The following is a 22,881-nucleotide window of genomic DNA, read 5'->3' as shown; positions in this document are numbered from 1 at the left end:
GGAATATATGGGGAAAATTACTTGGTTTATTATTATTGGTAAATATAATTAACTGATTTCTAAGAAATTGGATTGCATGGAAATAATTGGAATATTCATGTTCATATTGATTAATATACAAAAAAGGTAGTTATATAACTAATTGATTTATATTAAAATGTTGAATTCATATTAAACAACTGTAATATTACATAATTAACCAATGTGAGGATGGATATAAAAATAGATGACAATGAGAAGGGGTATAATATAGAATAGAAGGGAAAAATTGAATTTGATTAAGATCAGAGATGAGGATGAAGGGTAATATTGGTTTTTTATAAAAATAGATGAGGAATAAATATGGCAAAAAGGAAATATAGAAATTGTAAATTTAATTGAAATGACTAAACACTGTTTAAATTTGTGAACCGGCCAAATACTCTGTTCAAAGAAAATACATTGTATGTTTGTATGTGTGTTTCTAATTATTGTTATTTATTCATATTTGTTCTCTTTTATTCTTTAAAGTTTAACAATTCATTCTTTATCTTAATATCTTTATATTTGTTTGGGGTTGGCTTTCTTCCCTTTCATCTTTTTTATTGTACAGCAATCTTTCTCCTCAAACCTACCACCTCTCTCTTTTCTTTCCTTCTTACTTTCTCTTCCTCCCCCTCTTCTTCTCCTCCCTACTTCCTCTTCCTTTCTCCTTCTCCTCCTCTCTTCCTCCCTCTCTTACCCTCACTCCTACTCTAATTTCCCTTCCCTTCCTTCATCTCTCTCTATTGCTGAATCCTTTTGTGCACATGGACTACTCAGAGGGCTGAAAAAGTTATTTCTGACTGGTCCTCGCACTTTTGACCAGATCTCAAATTTACGACTATTTTCACATTTTACATTTTTTGCCCTATCTTATCACCATGGTGAAAAGAAGCAGTTGTGAAATGAGTGACATGGTTGTTAAGAATGCTGCACACGCATAAATGTGAGGATGGTCATAAGTGTGAGGACCAGTCAAAAGTGCGAGGACCTGTCAGAAATGACTTTTTTCAGCTCTCTGAGTAGTCCCTATACACATAGCCATGGCCACCCGGTCACATGACCAGCTAGCCACGCCCACCCATCACATGACCTCCAAGCCACACCCACAAAATAAGCCACACCCACAGAACCGGTAGTAAAAAAATTAGAACCCACCCCTGGTTGGGGGTCACCACAACATGAGGAACTGTATTAAAGGGTCATGGCATTAGGAAGGTTGAGAACCACTGTTCTATGTAGATATAGCTTTGTTGAGGGCTAAATGCTGAGCACAGGTAGTCAGCCAATTACTAATCCATTTGATGGTGGTGCTATCTATCCAAATTGCTCTGTCTTACCAAGAAGCAGGCTATCTTACTAAGGACAAATAGTCAGTAAGACATTTGTCAATTGCCTTCTGACTAGTTTGATTAGGGAGAAGACAACAAGTTCATTTTTTATTAGTGACTAGAAACCTTTTATGGACTTTTGCTAAGAACACAAAAAAATTGAACTGGTAATTTTTTTTCTTGTCATCATCAGCCATTTAGTTGTGTCCAACCCTCATTCACTCCATTGATCACACTCTCCATGCCCCTGTCTCACATTGCTTCCTTCAGTTCTGTGTGTGTCATTCTTTACAGCGTCCAGCCAATGGGTAATAAGGAAGCCTCCTCTTTTTCCCACTGATCACTCCCATTATTTTTTTCCTTTTGTTTATTTACACACACACACACACACAAAACTCAAGGTGAATCTGATGATTAGAAAAGGAAAAATATGGGAAGTGAATTATGATGCAACTTTAGAGGAAGGATAGGCAATACATTTATTTTAACTGCTATACAGATTTAAAAGCCAATCCCTTATAGGTTTTTTCTTTTCCTTCCTCTATTTACCTTTTACATATTCATTTACTTTTTTATTCTTTCTTCTTCTTAAATTCATAGTATATTTGTTTTTATTATTGCATAAATACCTTATTAAAATTATTTTAATTATTTTAAGGAGCTGGCAGATGTTATTTCAGAACCATTGTATTATATCTTTAAAAAATCATGGCGCACCGGGAAACTACCAGAGGATTGGAAAAGAGCTGATGTGGTTCGCATCTTCAAAAAAGGAAAAAAATGAAACTACAACCTAGCATCAATACCTAGGAAGATACTGGAAAAAAAATAATCAAAAAACAGATCTGCAAACATCTAGAAACAAATAAAGTTATAACTAGAGCCAGCACAGGTTTGTTAAAAATAGATCATACCAAACCAAACTTATTTCATTCTTTGACAAAGTGACTAAATTACTAGACCAGTGAAATGCTATGGACATAGTATACTTAAGACTTCAACAAGGCATTCAACAAAGTAGACCAGAACCTACTTCTTGGTAAAGTAGAAAAATGTGGGATAGACAGAATCATCACCAGATGGATTTGTAACTGGCTGACAAACTGTAGTCAACAAGTAGTCCTTATGGGTACTACATCTACATAGAGGGAAGTAAGCACTGAGATACCACAATGTTCCTTCTTAGGCCGTGTACTATTCAATATCTTCATAAATGACTTAGATGAGGGAATAGAAGGGGAACTCATCACATTTTCAGACACTAACCTGGCATAAATAGCCAACCCCCCAGAAGACAAGCTCAGAAAACAAAAGGATCTTGACAGACTTGAACAATGGGCCATATCCAAAAACATAAAATTTAATGAGGAGAAAAACAAGATTTTAAACCTATGCAGGAGAAACTGAAGGTTCAAATACAGATTAGACGAAATCTGGCTCAAAAACAGTAACTATGAGAGGGGCCTTGGAGTCCTAGTGGATGATCACTTAAACAGGAGCAGTGGGTGGCAGCCACCAAAAAAGCTAATATAATCCTTGGTTGTATAAACAGAGGCATAAAATCAAAATCAAATGAAATATTAGTACTGCTTTATAAAACCTTAGTAAGACCACCCCTGGAATACTGCATCCAGTTTTGGTCACTACATTATAAAAAAAGAGAAGGTTGATTCCATTCCAGCTGTATTCTAATTGATTGTTTGAAATCTGGAGCTGAATTCTCATCTTGGTCAACACCACTGTATGATAGGACAGCAAATGGGAATTCAATAACTAGATTCACCCACGTTACTATGTGATTTTAGTTTCAGCTTCACATGTTGAAGCATTATGATTTGTAAAATACAGCATATTACTTATGACCATCTCTATTCAGTCTCCATCTGCAGCAAACCATGGAATAATATGATGTGTGAACTCATAGCAAAAATAAGTAGAGCTTTCTGAGATCCAAAAATAAGACTTTCAGGCAGGGTCCTCAATAATGACTTCTCAAGGTACAATAACGGAAGGGCAAAGGGGAGAAGGGAAAGGTCACACAGCTCTCAGTCACATAAGGGTTTCTGCACTGTGCCATGAACCTTCCTCTCCTGCCCTTTCCAGTATATGGCCATACATACATACATACCTATCAGTACATATAGCTCTTGCGACCCTTCTCCCCAGAAGAATCCCTCCCCCATGGCCACTTCATTCTTTCCCAAGCAAAAACAAAAACAAAACAAAACACTAATCACCAGAGAAGCACTATCAGAAAGCAAAAAAACAGAGAAACAGATAATACAAGAGTTTCTTTTCCAGCACATCCTCTGGCCTCAACTGACTGACTGGCTGAATTTTATTTGTATTTATTTAATTGCTGCCCATCTCGTATCAATAACACTTGATTCCCAGGTGATTCCAAATGAGAGGCGAAGAGGCTGTTGATGGTGCAATTGCTGTGGCAATAGTGCCTCAAAAATGTCTGAGAAGGTGGAGGTGCTCAGTCCCCAATGGTGGTAGCTTATCCCTTCCGTCCATTGCTGCCTCTGTCCTTTTGTACCACAAGTCCTTGACAACTCCTGTGGAGGTGCGACAACCCCCCTCCCCACACACAACAAAGTTTGTGGGAGGCATAGAATAAGCAGAAGCCCAGAGTCTCTTTACCTATGGATCCCATAACGTCTATCTCTCCCATTTGTATACCTGTGTATTTCTTGCATAAATATTACCTCAAAGATAGATAGAAGTATAAGGCTCTATTCATAACTCGATAGCGCATGATTAATTCTGGTTTGTTGTTTATCCCCGTTTCTTGGTTTTGCACAAGGTACTCAGCCATAAACTAGCAATAACTAGTTAGCACAATGCGATAAATGAAAAACAAAATGTTAAAAAGTTATGATACTTATGTAGTTACTTACCAAGCACCTCTAAATTACATTAAAGTAACCAAAATATCTTTACAATTCCCAAGGCATGCCACAACTTTTGAGCACCCCTAACATTTGTAAATAGAGAGCTGAAAAATTTGCCCCAACGTAAGATACTGTCTACACCAGTGTTTCTTAACCTTGGTAGCTTGAAGATGGGTGGACTTCAACTCCCAGAATCCCCCATGCTGGCTGGGGGATTCTGGGAGTTGAAGTCCACCCATCTTCAAGCTACCAAGGTTGAGAAACACTGGTCTACACCTTTAGGGTGTGGTCAGTCTTCTGAACAAAGAGAACTGGTATAATATATTAGACCATAATTAACCAATGTTATGGTTACGTCTATGATTCAGCATCACACAACACAGCAGCTAAATCTATAATTCTCGTCTTCCACAGACCCACCTAGGCAAAGGCCCTAGTTACACTTTCCTTTTATGGTCAAAGCTTTCCGAAAGCTGTTCAACTGCCTGGGCGCCGCATCTCCCCCTGGCCGCACTCCGCTTTACCCAGGCGCCGCTTCGGGTGTCTTGTTGTTTCTTCTGAGGAAAAAGGCCGTTACCCGAAGGAAGGAGAGCCGGCGATCTTGTGAGCGGCGCGTAGCTCGTGGGCTTTGCGTCATCAACTGTCATTTGTTCTGAACGAGAGCTTGAGTTTTACGCCTGCAGAAGCGCTACGGGAGTTCCGCGGGGGCGCGCGGGTGGCGAGCTCGGTTTCTGGTTGAAAATGGAGTTGTAATCTGTTAACATTAATCCAAAAGAACCTTTACTTAAGATCAGTTAAAATCCTAAGAAAACAGTCGGCTTAGTCCGAAGCCTTTATTGGTATGTGCCGTAAGCAAACAAAAGAAAATTAAAATTGTTAGGGCGTGGAGGATGCTGGACAATATCTCACCAGCAACCCTTTTCCTAACTGCTTTCTTTCCATATCTTTTCGATTATGTCTGATTCTTGTCGGAAACATTGAAAATCCGTTTTGCATGACCTTTATTCCCCAGAAAATATGAATGCAATTGCAGCCAATCATCAAATTCTCCTAATTCCTAAATACAGGGAAGACTTTCAATAATAATAATAATAATAATAATAATAATAATAATAATAATAATAATAATAATAATAATAATAATAATAATAATAATAATAATAATAATAATAATAATAATAATAATAATAATAATAATAATAATATGCTTTCTTTTAGTTTGATTTATTTTGGATTAGGTTATTTACAAGAAGTTTATTACTTTAACACAGTTGCCTCCAGGAAACTAGGATTTAGTCTACCTACTGGTGGAACCCAAATACAGCAAAATCAATGTTGAGGTAGAATCTGAAAGATTATATTGGAAAATTCTGTATTCTCTCAAATTACCTATACATAGATGGATTTTATTTGAAGAAGTGCCTATCTCCCTCTTCTTTCAACCAGTAAGATCAAGCAGAGTTGACTGTTTGGGGTCCCCTTAATCAAACAACATCATCAATGGAGAGCCAGGAAGCATGTCTTCTCTGTTTTGGCACTTGCCATCTCTCATATCACCTCTGCCTATGTCATTCTAGAAGTCTTCAGAAAAGTGGCTGTTCTCCCAGGCTGCGAAGTAGGCTGCTTGTGGAGCACCATTGGTTATGTTTTCTGTTACAGGGAATAGGTTTGTTTATACATGTGGTGATTTTCTTTTTCTTTATAATGGATAAGATGCCTAGAGTCATTGTGGAATCAGTGGACTTCTAAATCTGGTAAATAAATAAATAAAACTAGAAACAAAACAATGATGAACAGCTAGAACAATAAATAGAATAACCAAAGTCAACCATTACATATTCCATTCATACCTAGACAGCCTGATCCCATGTTCCCTCTCAGCAATCCAACAGGTCTCCAAAATTTTAGCCTTCTGGAAGACCATAAAGACCTACCCAGGCACTAGGGTAGAGTGATGGGAATCTGTAGATCATGGATGTCCAACTTTTTGGCTTGCCTGGGCTGCTTAAATAAAGAATTGTCTTGGGCAACATATAAAATATATAAAAAGGATAACTAATATGAATCATCATTTTAGCCATTGTCTATCCATTGCAAGATAAAAGCCGTTTCAGCATGTTTCCAACCAATACGGTCCTGAGCTTGCTTTTGTAAACTGGGCCTGCTTGCTGATGTCATTGATTCATCTTGTTTTAGATCTCTTTCATGGACATTTTTTATCAAATGGGATCCATTCTATGACTGTCTTGGTCCACCTGCCATCAGTTCTTCTTGTTATGTGACCAACCCATTTCCATTTCAATTCTTTTACTCTCTTGATAATGGAAATTGAATGGCATGTTAAATGTGGTTGGCAGGTATTCAGAAAGCTAAGCATAATTTTCAGGAACAACCTCTCCCTATGCCTGAAAAGTTTTCGATCAGTGTGTGCTACCTGCTCTAACATATGCTGAAACATGGACACTAACCTCACAATCAATACAAAAGCTATGAGCAGCCAAAGAGCCATGAAAATATACATGCTTGACATTACAAAACAAGATAGAAAAACCTGCACATGAAGTAAACAACAAACAAAAGTATACGATATCATGAATTGCATAATAATTTCAATGTTTATGATATTGTGTGGCTGCATTATTTGCCAAAGCCTATGGGCTGCATATTGTCTGCTGTAGATGGTTGTTGGGGCATTCTAAGGGAATGAATGAGGCACTTGACTTTTAATCTTTAATTTTTGTATGGTTTTCTGACTTTGTAATTATATTGTTGTTGTAAGCTGCCCAGAGATGTGCTCCAAGATGGGTAGTCTTACAAATCTTTTAAATGAATGAATTAATACCTAGCGAGATGAACCAGTTTTTCAGGACCCTATAGAAAATCAGCAGGATCAGGATCATTCCAAAGAGCAGGTACTGAAACAATGAAGGCACATGTCCTAGAAGCTGCCAGATCAAAGCATGTACTTTGCATGTACTTTGCCAGATCTCATGGGATAGGAAAAGATAATTGGAGATTGATAATCCTATAAATCATTCAACTTTGCGCCATGAAATGCTTTATAGGTGATAACCAGAAACCTGAATGGCACCTAGAAGGCAGAAGGAGCCAATACAACCCATGAAATACTCATATGAATGTGATTCCCTGAAGTGCACCTATAAGTATTTGAACTGCTGCATTCTGAATCAATTGGCCTTACAGTTGGACATTAGAAGTCAGACCAAGTAATGTAAAATATTATTTTTAAGCTCTCTCTAAAATTATATTATTTTTTGAACATGTGACTATTTAAGGTCTATTTTTTTCTTTGTATATATTCTCAGTTTTTAAAAACTTCATTTCATCAACTGTAACTTTTCCCAGCAGTGAGCTTCATGATTGGGAAGAACGTCATCTGATAAAGTTTCCTTTGCTGTACAGCTATTAAAGGCATATACAGAATTTTTTTAATCATTCATATAGTTAGCTCATTGCAAATAAATTTGTCATGTATGATGGATGATGATGATGATGATGATTTTATGCAATTTTCTTTGTTATATATAAAATGTCCATATTCACAATAACAGTGTACTGTCTGGGTACAATCTCTTTTAAATACAAATAAGTCGTATACACACAATAATTATAAGTATTATTCTCAAAATCTATTCATCATGGCCTTCACTTATTCTTATTAAACATTTTCCATTATTTAATTAAACACTCTGTTCAGTTTTGTCTATAATCAGTTAATATCAAACATTATAAACATATAAGCATCACATTTGTAATCATTATTCTCCAAGTCTATTAATCATGTTTACTTATCCTAATTATTCAGTATTCATTATTTAACTACACATTTACTTCATCTTTATCTATGTATCCTCCTTAATTCTAAATTTCTAACTTCTGCTTCTATTTTCTAACCATTGATAGAGTAGTTTCCAAATTAAAAAAGGACTATTTTCCCCATTTCTAGTTTCTACCTCTGTACTAATTCTTAATAGAACAACTCCTGTTTCTGCACCTATCCCTCATCTGTTGCCTGTTTTCATATCTCAACTCTTATTGACTTCTTGGCACATCTCCCATACTCCTCCCTTGAGATCTTGTATCTTCTTATATTCATGTTTGATCTAAGTATTTCATCTGTCTCTACAGCTTCTTCACTCTGTTGAGCCGTCCATGCACCTTTCAATTATCCTTTCCTCACTTCAGGGGTATCTTTCTGTGCATCTTCTTCTGTTTTTTGATCTCTTAAAGCAGGGGTCCTCAAACTTTTTAAACAGGAGGCCAATTCACAATCTCTCAGACTGTTGGGGGGGCGGACCGGCTGCGGGGGCGTTATTGGGTGGGCATGTGACTGGGTTGGCATGGCCAATTTATCAGTCCATTTTGCCAATTTAGCAGTCCATTAAACAATACACACACATGAAACTTTCATTTATTTTGCTCCTGGGAGTGTTTTATTTGCTTTTGTTTGCATTTTGCTCTTTTGGTTGGCTTTTCTTTTTACTAGATTGTTTTTTAAGTTGTTTAGTGGTCCACTTCAGAATACTCAATTTTGCAGCAATTCTTCTCAGCCCCAAGGAGCTTACAATCAACAAGTCTCTCTCCCTCTCTCTCTCTCTCTCTCTCTCTCTCCCTCCCTCCCTCCCTCCCTCCCTCCCTCCCTCCCTCCCTCTCTCTCCTGCAGGATCCCCTTCAATTCTGGCAGTGCACTGGGATACCTCATTGAATTCCATTCCATTCCATTCCTTTCCATTTCCATCCCATCCCATCCCATCCCATTCCCATTCCCATTCCCATTCCCACTTCATCCTATTGCTATTGCTATTGCTATTGTTATTCCATCCCATCCCATCCATTCTATTCCTATTCCCATTTCATTCTCTCCTATTTCTGTTCCATTGCATGCCCTTCCTGCCTCCCTCTCCAGAGGCAGGCTGCCTCACCAGCCACTGCCAGAACTGATATCTATGTGTGGTAGCTAAATTCCACAAAAGAAATACAGTAGATTTAAGCGGGGGGAGATCCAGTCCATCAAAAACAAAAAACAAAAAAATCCACTTGTGGAAGGAGCTACCATGGGCAGTGGAGATGGGCTCACCTCTGGTTGTCCCAGCGCGAGTAATGCCCCTTCACTGACAGTACACGATGCTTCATGGTGGCAGCTTTGCTCACACTGGGGGGGGGGGGGAGAGGTTCAGCTGTCACAAAATCTCCTGACTGTTTCTTCACAGATCAAGGGGGGAACCTTTGCTTGTTCGGAAGGTCAATTTTCTCTGGCAACGATAAGGCAATTTAAGTTTGGGAGTTTAGTTTAGTTTAGTTTTATTTGATTTGTATACCGTCCTACTCCCGAAGGACTCAGGGCGGTGAACAACCACAAGATAAAAACACATAAATACAAAATTTAAAAACAGAATAAAACCAAATTAAATAATTTGGCTGAAGACAGATTTAAAACACCCCAATAAATTAAAACCAATTTAAAATTTGTATTTTAAAAGGGAAAAAAGGGAAAAATTAGGCCAGGCCAGCCTGATGGAATAAAAAGGTTTTAAGAGCGCGGCGGAAGGTACATAGATCTGGAATCCTCCGTATCTCCAGGGGGAGCTAATTCCAGATAGTAGGTGCCCCCACAGTCAACATTGTTTGGCCGACGGCACCCGGAGGAGCCCCTCTCTATGAAAGCGTACCGGCCGGTGGGAGGCTACTGGTGGCAGCAGGCAGTCTCGTAGATAACCAGGTCCTAAACCATGGAGCGCTCTAAAGGTGGTAACCAAGACCTTGAAGCGCACACGGAAGACCACTGGGAGCCAGTGCTGCTCGCGCAGGAGAGGTGTTACATGGGAACGCCATGTCGCTCCCATAACCATGCGCGCGGCCGCACTCTGCGCCAGTTGGAGCCTCCAGGTGCTCCTCAAGAGGAGCCCCATGTAGAGAGCGTTGCAGTAGTCCAGGCGGGAAATGACGAGGGCATGAGTGACCGTGCGTAACGAGTCCCGATCCAGAAAGGGACACAACTGGCGAATCAGGCGAACCTGATTAAAAATCCTCCCGGTCACGGCCGTCAGATGGTCTTCTAAAGACAGCCGTGAATCCAGGAGGACGCCCAAGTTGCGAGCCCTCTCCATGGGGGCCAGCGATTCGCCCCCAATAGTCAGTGATGGCACCAACTGACTATATCGGGATGTCGGAAACCATAGCCACTCGGTCTTGGATGGGTTGAGCCTGAGCCTGTTTCTCCCCATCCAGATCCGCACGGCCTCCAGGCACCGGGACATCACTTCAAGGGCATCGTTGGGGTGGTCAGGGGTGGAGATGTACAGCTGAATATCGTCAGTGTACTGATGGTACTTCACCCCGAAACCACGGATGATCTCGTCCAGCGGCTTTACATAAATGTTGAACAGAAGGGGCGAGAGGACCGATCCTTGTGGCACGCCACATATGAGGCGCCTCGGGGTCGACCTCTGCCCCCCTGCCAACACAGACTGCAACCGGTCGGAGAGAAAGGAGGAGAACCACTGCAATACAGTGCCCCCCACCCCTAACTCTTCCAACCGGTGCAGCATGATACCATGATCGATGGTATCAAAAGCTGCTGAGAGATCTAATAGGACCAGGACAGAGGAGCAACCTCTGTCCCGAGCCCTCCAGATATCATCAACCAATGCGACCAATGCCGTTTCCATGCTGTACCCAGGCCTGAAACCCGACTGGAACGGATCCAGATACGTCGTTTCATCCAGGTCTGGGGGAGCTGTCGCGGAACCACACTCTCAACAACCTTCGCCACAAAGCGAAGGTTGGAGACCGGATGATAATTAGACAACACTGCCGGGTCCAGGGAAAGTTTCTTGAGGAGAGGCCTCACCACCGCCTTTTTCAAGGCGGCGGGGAAGTCACCCTCACCCAATGAAGCATTTATAATCCCCTGGAGCCAGCCTCGTGTCACCTCCCGAGAAGCCAGCACTAACCAGGAGGGACACAGGTCCAACAAACATGTGGTCGCGTTCAGTCTACCCAGAATCCTGGAGAGATTTCGGGCTTGGAATGACAATCAATCAGGAATCAGGTGACCCTCCCTCCTTTCTGTGGATCTGTGCAACGTGGAATTCTTTGAACAACCCCCACCCTGCCCCCATTTAACTAACTCCACATCTCCGATCTGGATAACTCTGGAATGAAGGATGAGTTTATGAGTGAAAGTACATTTTATCTAATGGAGGGGAGGGGAGGGGGATGTGTGTGTTCCAACTTCTTCCATCCTTCTTGGAATCTGCCCTCCAGGACTTCCTGAAGCCTCAGTCTAGCATCCTCCCCCGATCATTAGAACAAAGGCCAACAAGTCCCGCTCTTTATCAGTGGGGGGTGGGGGGGACTATGCAAAAGAACTTTCGCCTTAATACGGGAGGGGGAGAATATTTGAATGTGCGTCCACTTGTAGTGCTACCCTGATGGCTCCTATAGCCATAATGAAAGATTTGAGGGGGCAGCAGGGCTGAACAGCCCCCCAAAAAAAGAGTGAAGAAATCCAGCTGTTACAAGTGGATTGTTGTGCATTTGAACATTCTGACAGAATGTTTCTTGTTATATCCCACCCTCACCCCCGGTTTGGCTTCAGCCCTAATTCTTTCATAGCCCTGAGAATTCTGAGAGTTGGAGTCCATCGGTCGTAAAGGTGCAGGGACCCCCCATTTCTATCTGTCCCACATGGAAGATCAGGAAGCGCAAAAAATCCAGAAGCCCCAGAAGAGAATGGTGTATGCGCGCTGACATTTTCTCTGCATGGCGCAGCCTTTTTTTCTTCTACTTTTGCTCCAGGTTCATCACCCTCTGGGGAGCCCTATTGGGGAACTGCCAGCCCTTCCACCAGAGCTGTGAAGCAGTGCGAGGAGAGAAGCGGAAATGGGGGTAAGAGTGTTCAAAGAATCCCACATTGTGCAGATCCACAGAAAGGAGGGAGGTTCACCTGATTCTTGATTGATTCTCATTCCAAGCCCCAAATCTCTCCCAAACTCAAATTGCCTTACCTTTGCCAGAGAAAATTGACCTTCCAGGCAAGCAAAGATTCCCCCCTTGGTCCATGAAGAAACAGTCAGGAGAAGGTTGTGACAGCTGAAACCCACCTCCCACCCCCGCTTGAGCAAAGCTGCCTCCACAAAGCATCACGTGGTGTAATTACGCAGCAGGCGCAAGCTCTTCTGTTGGGACCCTTCAGTTCCTCTCCCCCAGAGGAGCGACAGTGGACTGAACTCCCTGGCAAATCTTTTTTGCCAGCCGAGGAAAGAGTTCTTTCCTCGGCTGGCAAAAGGCATGGGCCGTTTTTGGCTTCCCCCGCACCCTCCAGAACCGCTCTGACAGCCAAAAACAGGGCACGTGGACACTTTCCGGGGCCTTTGCCCCCCTTTTTTTTGACCTCCCCCGCCCCCCCGAAGCACTCTGCCGGCCCTCGCAAACCTAAGCCCTTCCCGTGGCCAAAGGGTGGGGGCCGGCAGGTGGGTGTGGCGATGTGGGTGTGGCAGCTTCGTGGTCCCATACGGGCTGGATTAATGGCTTTGGCTGGCCGGATCTGTCCCGAGGGCCATAGTTTGAGGATGCCTGTCTTTTTTTTTTTTTTTGCTTTAATTTATATGCCGCCCTTCTCTGTAGACTTAGGGCGTCTTACAATGTGTTAAGCAATAGCCTTCATACTTTTGTATATTTATACAAAGTCAGTTTATTGCCCCCACAATCTGGGTCCTCATTTTACCTACCTTTGAAAGGATGGAAGGCTGAGTCAACCTTGAGCCTGTGAGATTTGAACTTGCAGTAATTGCAAGCAGCAGATGTTAATAACAGTGCTTTAGTCCACTATACTATCAGGCTCTTGATAGTCTTAAAGTGTAGTTTCTATTTCATAAGCTTTTGCTATCTCTTCCTTTTTATCTTTTAGTATCATTTGTTGTTTTTCCTCTCCTGTCCTTTCTTCTGTTCTTTCTATTTACTCCTCTATTTCCTGGATTTCATGTTCATTATTCAATGTCATTTGCTCATAGTTTTCTGGTCTCACAACTATGTCATGTATCAATTCCTTTATCTCCCTATAGCAGTGGTTCTCAACCTGTGGGTCGGGACCCCTTTGGGGGTCGAATGACCCTTTCACAGGGGTCGCCTAAGACCATCGGAAAACACATATTTTCAATAGCTTTAGGAATAATTTTATGGTTGGGGGTCACCACAACATGAGGAACTGTATTAAAGGGTCACGGCATTAGGAAGGTTGAGAACCACTGCCCTATAGTTTCCTGCATATCTTGGAGCATCAATAATATTTCTTTTAGTAATACACTTATTTTCCCTTGTTGTACCATTTTGCCTTATTTTAATAAATTAAAAAATTACTCAGTAATCTATCAAAATCCCTATCTCTTATTTTTGATGAGTGGATCTGGTATGACATTTGTAATTCCAGTCCACCAATTAATTTGGAAACCAACCTAAATAAAAATGGTCATCCCTGGTACAGAGAAATTGAGTTAAGAATCCATAAAACATAAGGTAAAGGCTATTTGGAAAGATGGGAGATGCTCCATAGAAATTCAATAGTAAGAAGAATATCTGACAATGTTAATATACTGCAGGGAATCCTATTTTTATTTTATTTGTACTCATTAGGATGTTACCTATTCACAAAACTCTAAGAATTCTCTTATATTTAATTTATATTCAAATAATAACACTTGGTGAATATTTACTTTATTTATTTCAAAGGAACACGCTTGCTAGGGAATTCCAGGAGTTGAAGTTACCAGATTTGAAATACACTTATCTGGATCATTAAGAAATAGAACAGAATAAGAATGAATGTTAGAAGGTTCTGTAAGAAATGGCACACAACTATTAAAGCCTTGAGTAAGCATTGTATGGATTTCGATTGGTCCAGGTTATGAAAGATGTAATCCCAGACATCTCAAGGGTACCATGTTGTTGATCCTCCCTATTTTCCAAAACAGATCCATTACAAAAGTATGTGTAAAGAATCAAATATTTGATTAACATAATTTTACAGTTGTGAATTAAATATTATGAGAATATATGAAAAGATTTTAGGGGAACTCCCATTTAAAATTAAGATTTAAAATCTGATAATACAATCTGGAATAAAAATGAGAAATATAATAGGCCACTGTTAAGGCTGCCTGTTTAATTGATGACCCAAGTCAGAAGTACTTCAAAGGATACATATTTCAGATCAATTTGTATCAGGATGTAGGAAGTTAGCACCCACCCCTTTCCTGGAAGAGTGAAATATTTTAGGAAATATGAAAAAGGCAGAATATTATATTTCCCTGGATGAGAAATGGAGAAGCATATTTTACAGACAAAGCTGCTCCCACCTTCCTGCCCCCCACCCTTTGCCAATGGGCCATTAAGGCCTGGGCCAGTCTATTCTACATAACAAAGATCTGCCTCCTTCAGGCAGAGCCATAGTAGGAATTGCCAAAGATCCAACAAAGATAGGATTAGCCCTCTACACAAAAGCAGCAGAAATTTACCACATGTGACCTGGGAAGCACATGTGACCATCAGCCAGCAAGGCTAGCTAAGACCCCCACCCCCTGGGAGTCTGACAACCAATCAGGATACTCTTTCTGGGCCCCAGGAAGTTCAGAGCCAGGGAGAGCATAAAAACCCAGGGACTCACTGTATCTGCCCTTTTCTGTTCAGGAACTCAAGCCATGTGATCCTGTCCACCATTAGACCATCTTTCCAAGCAGTCTCTATGTTTCCAGTGTCTTTTTCCCCACTTGGAGCAGAACCCAGAAGGATGTTTCTTCCAACAAGGAAAATCAGTTTATTGGCATGTATCCCTCTAGCAATGCTAGGCTGAAAGAAAGAGAGGCCTCTTATTCTATGGCCTCTTATTTATTGATCACTTGATCAAATAAAATGTCAGGAAGTTCTAATCTCTGTGGCATGCAAAAGAGAAATGGCCAGGGACGTCTAGAGCCTGGACAAAGTGATTTTCCTGCACTTTATCATCTTCCTTTAGGCTCCTCCTCCTTGCCTCATTGAATCCAGCTTCAGGCTGCTTTGGTGGCAATACAGTACTGAGACAGAGGCTTGGTGATGAGAACCTGTGAACAAATGGCAAGCAGCCCATTTAAGCCAGTGCAAGAAAAGTGAGAATGAGCTCTAAAATCAGGAATGTCAGAATGATGGGCATTTGTCAGGCCGGTCTCAAAGTTACTTAAATCCTAGTGTGGAAACTAGGAATAAAGGTATCTGTATTTATATAGCAATTCTAACATTTAGGATTGGCTCTTTTTAAATGTCAAACTGCAAATGGAATGTGTACAATAACATTTAAAAAAAATTAAATGATCAGGTATCCCTGTCTCCAGAGTACTAAATCACCTGCCTTGTAAATATTTATTCGAAAAAAGTGAAAAGAGACGATTGAATTTGTCGAATTTGCCACTTGGTTCTTCCTTTGTTAGACCAAGCATTTCATTTACGTTTTTTTACCAGCTCTCACAGCAGCCAAGTACCTGATTGAGCTCACAAATCGAGACTCGGGTTATCAAATTTCCTAGCACTCTTAATTGAAAAGCCTGCCGACGTAGGTGAAAGACTTTATACATATGTAAAGCAGGAAGTTCAAATTACATCGCCTGTAGAGTCTTGATGATTGACGGCTGTTTTTGAAGAAGGGCTCTTTGCAGCTAGGGGAAGGCTTTGTGGGAGTCCCTTGCCCTTTCCGATGACAAGGGGAGTTCGAACGTCCATTGTACTTCGGGTTCTGATTTCTTTGGGCTTTCTACCCTTTCGCAGAGGCCACGAGAAGGGTGTGTTCGTGTGTATGGGGGGGGGGGGAAGAGGGGCACAGTGGGAGGATCCAAAGGAACTCAGTGCCACAGCCATTTTGTTTGTGGGCAGCATGGTCGAATTCTGTCAGTCAGTATAAGGAGGGGTTTTTAAATAGTCTTTGTGGAAGAATGATGCCTATTACAAAGGATGTTTCTGTTGAAATGAACATCCTTAGGTCTCTATGACGGTAGGTACAGAATAACGCTTGGCGAGGCGGAAAATGAAGGAAACTCCCCCCCCCCCATTCTTGCTCCTTGGGTAACCTCTCAGTATCAACTCTTAGATTTTGTTTCAAACCCAGCAGATTATTTTAGGAGGCGTATCTTTCTGCAAAGCATTTGTGGGTCCGCTTTAGATTTCACCAGGCGCTTAGGCAACGTGGTAGGGAAGGTAACAAGATTAGTGAAAGCGTTTCTTAGTTGAACATAAAAAATAAATAAATCTTTAAAGTGGGAAGAGAAAAACACCCAAATCTCTATGTGGAAATTGAGGGGCTCTGGGGTGTGTGTGTATATACGTGCGGGTGGATGCGCGCGCTTTTCTATACCCCCCCAGCTAATCTCCCCCCACACCCGCCCATCAAGGACAGTTGATCATGTGAAGGAGACTTAGAAAAGGTTTTGAGTTCTTGTTCGGTAGAATCCCCAAATACAAAGCCTGGGCATTTGGTGGTTGGTTGCGTTGGGGTGTGTTTTAAAAGACTGTATAAAATGGCACACTGCATTTCTGCATTTTTTTCCAGGCTGCAGAAGAGGGGGGCGGGGGATAGTGCAGACTGTGTAGGGACACTGCCCTCCTAACCAATCAGAACGCGTCTGTTTGCCATTACAAAGTTGTTAACCCCAGAGTCTTCTGGCTCCTGCTGCCTTTGCTTTTAATCTTTGGATATTTCTCAGGTTTACTCGAATCCCCCCCACCTCGCCAGATATGGAGAAAAAACCTTCGGAAGCGGCTGCCGACCATGGGAAGGAGATTATATTTTCATTTGCAAAGATTTTTAAAGATGTTGGATGATTCTTTCGCTGCCTGCAGCTGGTTGATTGCAAGCGAGAAACTATACACAGACTTTCGTTCCAATCGGGAAAAGGCAGCTGGCTGCTTCCTTTCGAGGTAAGTTTTCTAATCCTTCTCACACATACGCACACACATACACAAACACGCATAAAAAACGTCGAAATATTTCTTACATGTATGAACCAAATGTAGATTTTTTTCCTTTCAAATATGAGAGCTTTTTAATTATTATGACAAAGGTTGGGTCTTTATTTTGACCATTAAGAACAATTGTGTTACTGTCTTTATGGTGAATAAATTAGACCCCTGTACTTGAGTCGTTGATGGAACTGCCAACAACAGAGATCTTTTCAAGGTGGAGTTGGAGTCTGAGTCTCCAGGGTGGATAATTGTGTCCGGAACAGAACATATATTTTTACAAAAGAGGAACTAAGTATATTGATAAAGAAATGTGCTTTAGTTTATTTGAGTTTGAGATTAATTGGGAAAGGCTTCTTAAATTAGATTGTTGAAAACTGCCCTTAATATATGAAGGAAGAGATTGATATAGCAGGATTTACATTAAGTTATGTCTGTTACTAAATATTGGCCTTTTATTCCCCAATCGGCTCTTTTTTTTTGTTACTTGCTTTAAAACCTTTCCATAAAAAATATGAATGATGGTGCTGCATTCAAGTGTCCGTGTCCCTTTGAGAAGATTCATTTATGAGACATTTTGTAATTTTGGGCATTTTTCTGGGGTTTTTTTCATTTGTACACAGTAGGAAATCTTTTTTGTTTTGTATTGATCTGTGTTGGTGGCGCTGTGGTGCTCCTAAACAATTTATGTTCGTTTCACCAAGAAAAGGGGGGGGCAGAGAAAGGTGGGGCAAGATTTGATCTATTGTATCATAATTTCTTTTTTTCTTATAACAAACCCAGCTTTAAATATTAATACATGCATTATAGTTTGGATCATGTACAGTATATGCAATAATCAATATACTTGGAAGTTCAGTGTATAGCATAACAGAGGTGTCGTCACAGTCCTTTGTTGTTCTGTGAGACTAGAGGCAGGGTTTGGATTTTTGTTACTTGCTTTAAAAAATCCAAGGTATGTGGAGAACTAATTCATTATTTAGTCATGGTTTTATCTTTTCTTAAAAAAGATTTTCTAGTAGCTAAAACCAATTTTATATCCTCTGTAGAAAGTGACTGTTTTTATTGTGTTAAAGATTCATTATCAGATAAGTGTTTTTCATAATACTTGGCAGAGTCTTAAACCCTTTCTTTTTTGTTTAAAAAAGTAAAAAAAAACATATCAAATAACAGTTTGGGATTGGCTTTTTTAAAAAAAGTGTGTATTTTTTAAATGTTCTGTAGATAGTGTATGCTTTAATTAAGAATAGAAGCTGAAAAAGACAAATATATAAATTTAAAAATTAAGTAGTTTTGTGTCTACATAAAATCATATATACATAGTTAGATACATATATTAAGAATCAAATATCTGTTTGCTGCAAACATTTGTAAATTTACATAGTATAAACAAAAAGATAAAAAAGCTGCAAAGATGCATTTATACATGAACAATTCATAAAGTAAAAGGATTTACATTATATAATTTGAACTGATCAAAATATCTGGGAAAATGCAACAGGTTAATAAATCTATTAAAGTATGGGGAAGGAAGGAATTATTTTTATTTTTTCTTTTGAATTTCTCAGTGTAGTTCATGTGAAGTTCTTTGAATAATTTATATAAGTTTTATAGAAGACACTTTTAAACAGAGGATATTGTGTAGGTAGAAAAATAGTAGCTGACATTAAACATGTCCTTCCAAAATAGATTTTTCTTGAAACTGAAGCAATATTTATTTACAGATTAAATGGCACCTTGTAGAATGTATTTGAGTGTTTCAGAGTTAATATTAGTTAAAACACGTTATTCTTAGTTAAAACATGTAACTAAATTGTAACATAAGAATTTATATGGTTTAGTTCCCTATTTAGTTTATTAAATCTATATTTAAATATATGAATAACAATTATTTCTACTAAGCAGAATATGCTTTCATTGATTATGGCCTCACTATATAATAACAATGGCTCTTTGAAAAGACCAATCATGGATGTTCTCTTACAGATCTAGGAATGCAACTCATGCAGCTTCCATCTCAATAAAATGTGGCAGTGCAGCATATGATTGCACCATACAGTGAACAGCTACCTTAATATATGGGTGCAGCTTGTATAGCAATTATTGGGAAAAATGGTGTTTAAATGTTTGGCTTTGGAAAACCAGTTGTTATCCAGGTTGAGGTAGAGATTTCTATTCACTCCTCATTCTGTATGCATCCTGATAGAAAGGATTGCATTCAGACATATATTGTACAAAAGAGAGAATTTTGCTTTTTGTTAAACCTGTACCATATACGCTTTAAATCTTCAGACAGTCCAGCTTAATATATGAGAAAGATACATTTACTTGTTGATTATGTTTTTTATGTTTTTAAATCACAAGGTTTTTTAAGAGGTTTACTAACGGTTAAATCCTTTAAAAATTATTAGCTTTTAGGATTGCAAAACATTTGGAATTGAGACTTTTTAATGACTGGACAAATACTGACCAGTAAGATAAAACAACTTAATGTGGAATATGTTCATACATATGAACTCATACATAAATGAATTAAATCAGATTTTTAAGATATTTCATTAAAGTACAATTAATAGACCCTTGACTGATATAATGCTAAAATTCCTTTTTTTTTTCAGATGGAATAGTAGAAAAGCTAGACTTACTAGCAAATAGAGTTGAAGAAATAATTTGTCTAGTTTATTACTTCATAAATAAATCATTGAGTTACTCTTGCATTGTTTTACATCATGTAGGCTGAATTGTATGATGTAGAGATTATAACTGACATGGCGGCTACACTTGTGATGATAAGAATGAAGAGGGGAAATTATTAAACTGACTCTGGATGCATAAAGTGCGGTAAGATTGATAGGACGATGAATGATCAGATCAGAAAATGTACTTAACACAGACAGTTCTAATGTATAATTGTGGGTGGTTTTTTCAAAGAGAGGTATGACTAAAATGGCATAAAGTAAACCAATTTGCAAAACTAAATAGTGAAAATTACTGGAAGGCAAAAAAAAAAATATTGAAAAGGACTAGAAACTTAAAAAGCATTAAAAACTAGCTAACATAAAAATGAGAAAAGTGGTCTTTAAAAAGCTGTGTTAAATTATACTTTAAGGCAGTGGTTCTCAGTCTGGTGTGCAGACCCCTGGGAGGCTGTGATGTCATCAAAGGGGGTCCACGAAGACTTGAAGAAACGTTATAATTCAAATCTTGAGTTAAGTCTTGGGGGTCTGTGCCTGCGGTCCCTGGCCACAAAAGGTATTTAAAGGGAAAGGGGAGTCTGTGGAAAGGTTGAGAACCATTGCGTTAAGGTATATATTCTATAGATGGCAAAAAAAATAAATAAAAAATCTAGGAAGTGAAACTTCTGCTTGGGCAGAATTTAATTTAAACTTTAGGTTTCTATGGTCTACCTTTCATGGCATTTTGAAATAAAAGTTTAGCTTTCCTTCTGAATAACCACAAATGAGTCTGCACATATCTGAAATCCCAGAACAGGATTTGTAATTTAAAAACATTTGAAAAAATTATCTTACTGCATTAATATTTCTAGACAGATTACAGTTTTTGAATTTTTAGTATTGCAAAATTCTAGTTACTATTGTTACTCTTTGTTGATACTTTTTTCTGAATAACAGCCAATTTTTATTTTCTGAATCAAATTGACAGAAGTCTTAATTCAAGGAATGCTTCAAAGACTATTAATACTTGATTTGGTAAAATGAACAACTGATGCTGAAAAGATGCCATTTTGTTTTGCTGTGTGACGTAGCATAATAAATAACAAAAAGTAGGTTATCCTCAATTGTCATTTCAAAATAACTAGTTATAGATATTTCAGTTTAAGGCAGAATGAAAGAAAAGACCTACAGATGGATCCATCTAGCATATCTCCTCAGGCATTACAATTAGAGGGTCAGAATGGCACTTGTGCCATGGACTTCGCACTTTGACTAATATTTTTGGTGATTTAATCCAATAACTCATAATGCAGGATTGTAGCCCTTTGTATATTCAACTTATAGTTCCATTTTCACTATTAACTGAATCAAAAGTATCTGTAAATTAATTTCATATTTTCTCAGAAGATGCCATGTTTCCCCAAAAATCCTGTCTTATATTTTTTTGAACTCTGAAATAAGCGCTTGGCTTGATTGCCATGCACTCAAAAGCTCAATTGGGCTTATTATCAGGGGATGTCTTATTTTGGGGGAAACAGGGTAGTTGCATTGCATTCAACTTACTTCCAGATAAATACTTGTGAGAAGGTGGCTTCAGGCTCTCCATGCTGTCCAAAAGGAAGCTTTCTGCCCCTTCCTGTACAGAGATGAGTAGAAAGGTTGAAAAGGTTCTTATATGCATATTCCCATTGAATTTACCTTTCTATTATTCAATTCTGAAGAACATTTTATTTCCTAACATATTAATAATATTGGATGATATTAATAATAAATAATAAAACTCTATGCAATTAAATTGTGGGGTTCAAAATGGTTGTAGATGTAGTAGAGATATTTGAAGGAACCTGTGTTGCTTGTTTCCTTATCTAAATACGTATGACTTGAGTGATAAATCGTGGTACATCTAATTTAAGTCATCAAATACTTTACGAGATGTTATACTAGTTGGATCATTCCTTATTCCAAAAATATAAAACTCCATTTTCAACAGTGAAATGTGCAAATGTGTCTAAGAATCTCAACTTTTACTCTCTTGTTTTATATTGCTACAATGTGCTAAGCATGCCTGAAATTTTTTTATTGTTCAAATAATGTAATGTCTATGCCAGTGGTTATCAAACATTTTGGTCTCAGATTCCCTTTACATTCTTAAAAGTGATTGACTCCAAATATCTGGTTTATGTGCACTATCTATATCTTTCAATATTTACTGTACAATATTAGAATTTAAAACTGAGAATTTTTAAAATATTTATTTGACTTTGCAAACCCCCTGAAAGGATCTCGGAGATCTCCAGGTGTCCCCAGACAGAGAACTGCTGGCCTTTGACATGTACTTTTCCCAGGTCTGTGCTTTTTTTTTCCTTTTATGTTGCATTGTATTCTCATTATTACTATTCTAGTTGGTCACTGTCTTCTAAATCAGGGGCAGGCAATTTTTCCAACGGGCCACCTGAGAAATTGGGTCTTTTGTAGAGGTACAAATCAATAGGCTGTGAAGTTGCATTTGCATGCACATATGTAAATTGAAAAAAATAGCAATGTAGTTGTTTTGTGTGCATGGCATATACTGGTACTTATTTACCTATGATTTTTAATTTCTGCTTGATGTCATGCGAGCCAGATGTAAACAAAGACTGGATGTTCCCTGGGACCATAAAATGCCTAGGTCTGTCCTAAATAATACTAACTGTCTCAAAATGTATTTTGAAATTGAGAAACATTGATAACAATAAAGATTCTTTAAAAGGTTAGATAATGTCTTAGTACCCCAAAACAAGATTGGGATGAAGTGTTGAAAAAGCAATAGATCTTTATAATAGTGACCAGATAGATAATTATAGTTGGATGGTATCATTTGCACAGAATACAGTACTTTTCAGCTTCCACCATCTAGGAGAGAAAGCCTTATATATTTTAGACGGATATATATATTATAGTCCTCTTTACATAAAT

The 22,881-nt window shown here is 38.9% G+C and overlaps 2 protein-coding genes across 16 annotated transcripts in view; one reads left to right on the top strand and one right to left on the bottom strand.

Moving 5' to 3' along the window:
- The window catches only part of EPC1 (enhancer of polycomb 1), a 126,735-nt gene that overhangs the window by 39,660 nt on the left and 64,194 nt on the right, over nucleotides 1-22,881 (top strand). The window contains exons 1-2 of one of the 4 annotated variants that reach the window (XM_034402604.3): nucleotides 16,133-16,286; nucleotides 16,996-17,209. The gene's annotated coding sequence lies outside the window, so the exon portion shown is untranslated. Of the gene's footprint in view, nucleotides 1-16,132; nucleotides 16,287-16,680; nucleotides 17,210-22,881 lie in introns of those variants that run through there. The other 3 variants (XM_087892998.1, XM_087892997.1, XM_087893000.1) reach the window with 3 other exon arrangements.
- Nucleotides 1-22,881, bottom strand: part of CCDC7 (coiled-coil domain containing 7) — a 292,932-nt gene that overhangs the window by 268,534 nt on the left and 1,517 nt on the right. For all 12 annotated transcript variants that reach the window (XR_015734107.1, XM_087892982.1, XM_087892984.1 and 9 more), the window contains exons 2-3: nucleotides 21,490-21,562; nucleotides 4,670-5,003 (exon numbers count right to left, since the gene is read on the bottom strand). The gene's annotated coding sequence lies outside the window, so the exon portion shown is untranslated. The remainder of the gene's footprint in view (nucleotides 1-4,669; nucleotides 5,004-21,489; nucleotides 21,563-22,881) is intronic.

This window comes from Pantherophis guttatus, chromosome 4, assembly GCF_059756535.1.
Source record: "Pantherophis guttatus breed Tessera chromosome 4, ASM5975653v1, whole genome shotgun sequence".
Lineage (NCBI taxonomy): Eukaryota > Metazoa > Chordata > Lepidosauria > Squamata > Colubridae > Pantherophis > Pantherophis guttatus.
The sequence above is the reverse complement of the archived record's forward strand: the minus strand, read 5'-3'. Positions and strand labels throughout refer to the sequence as shown.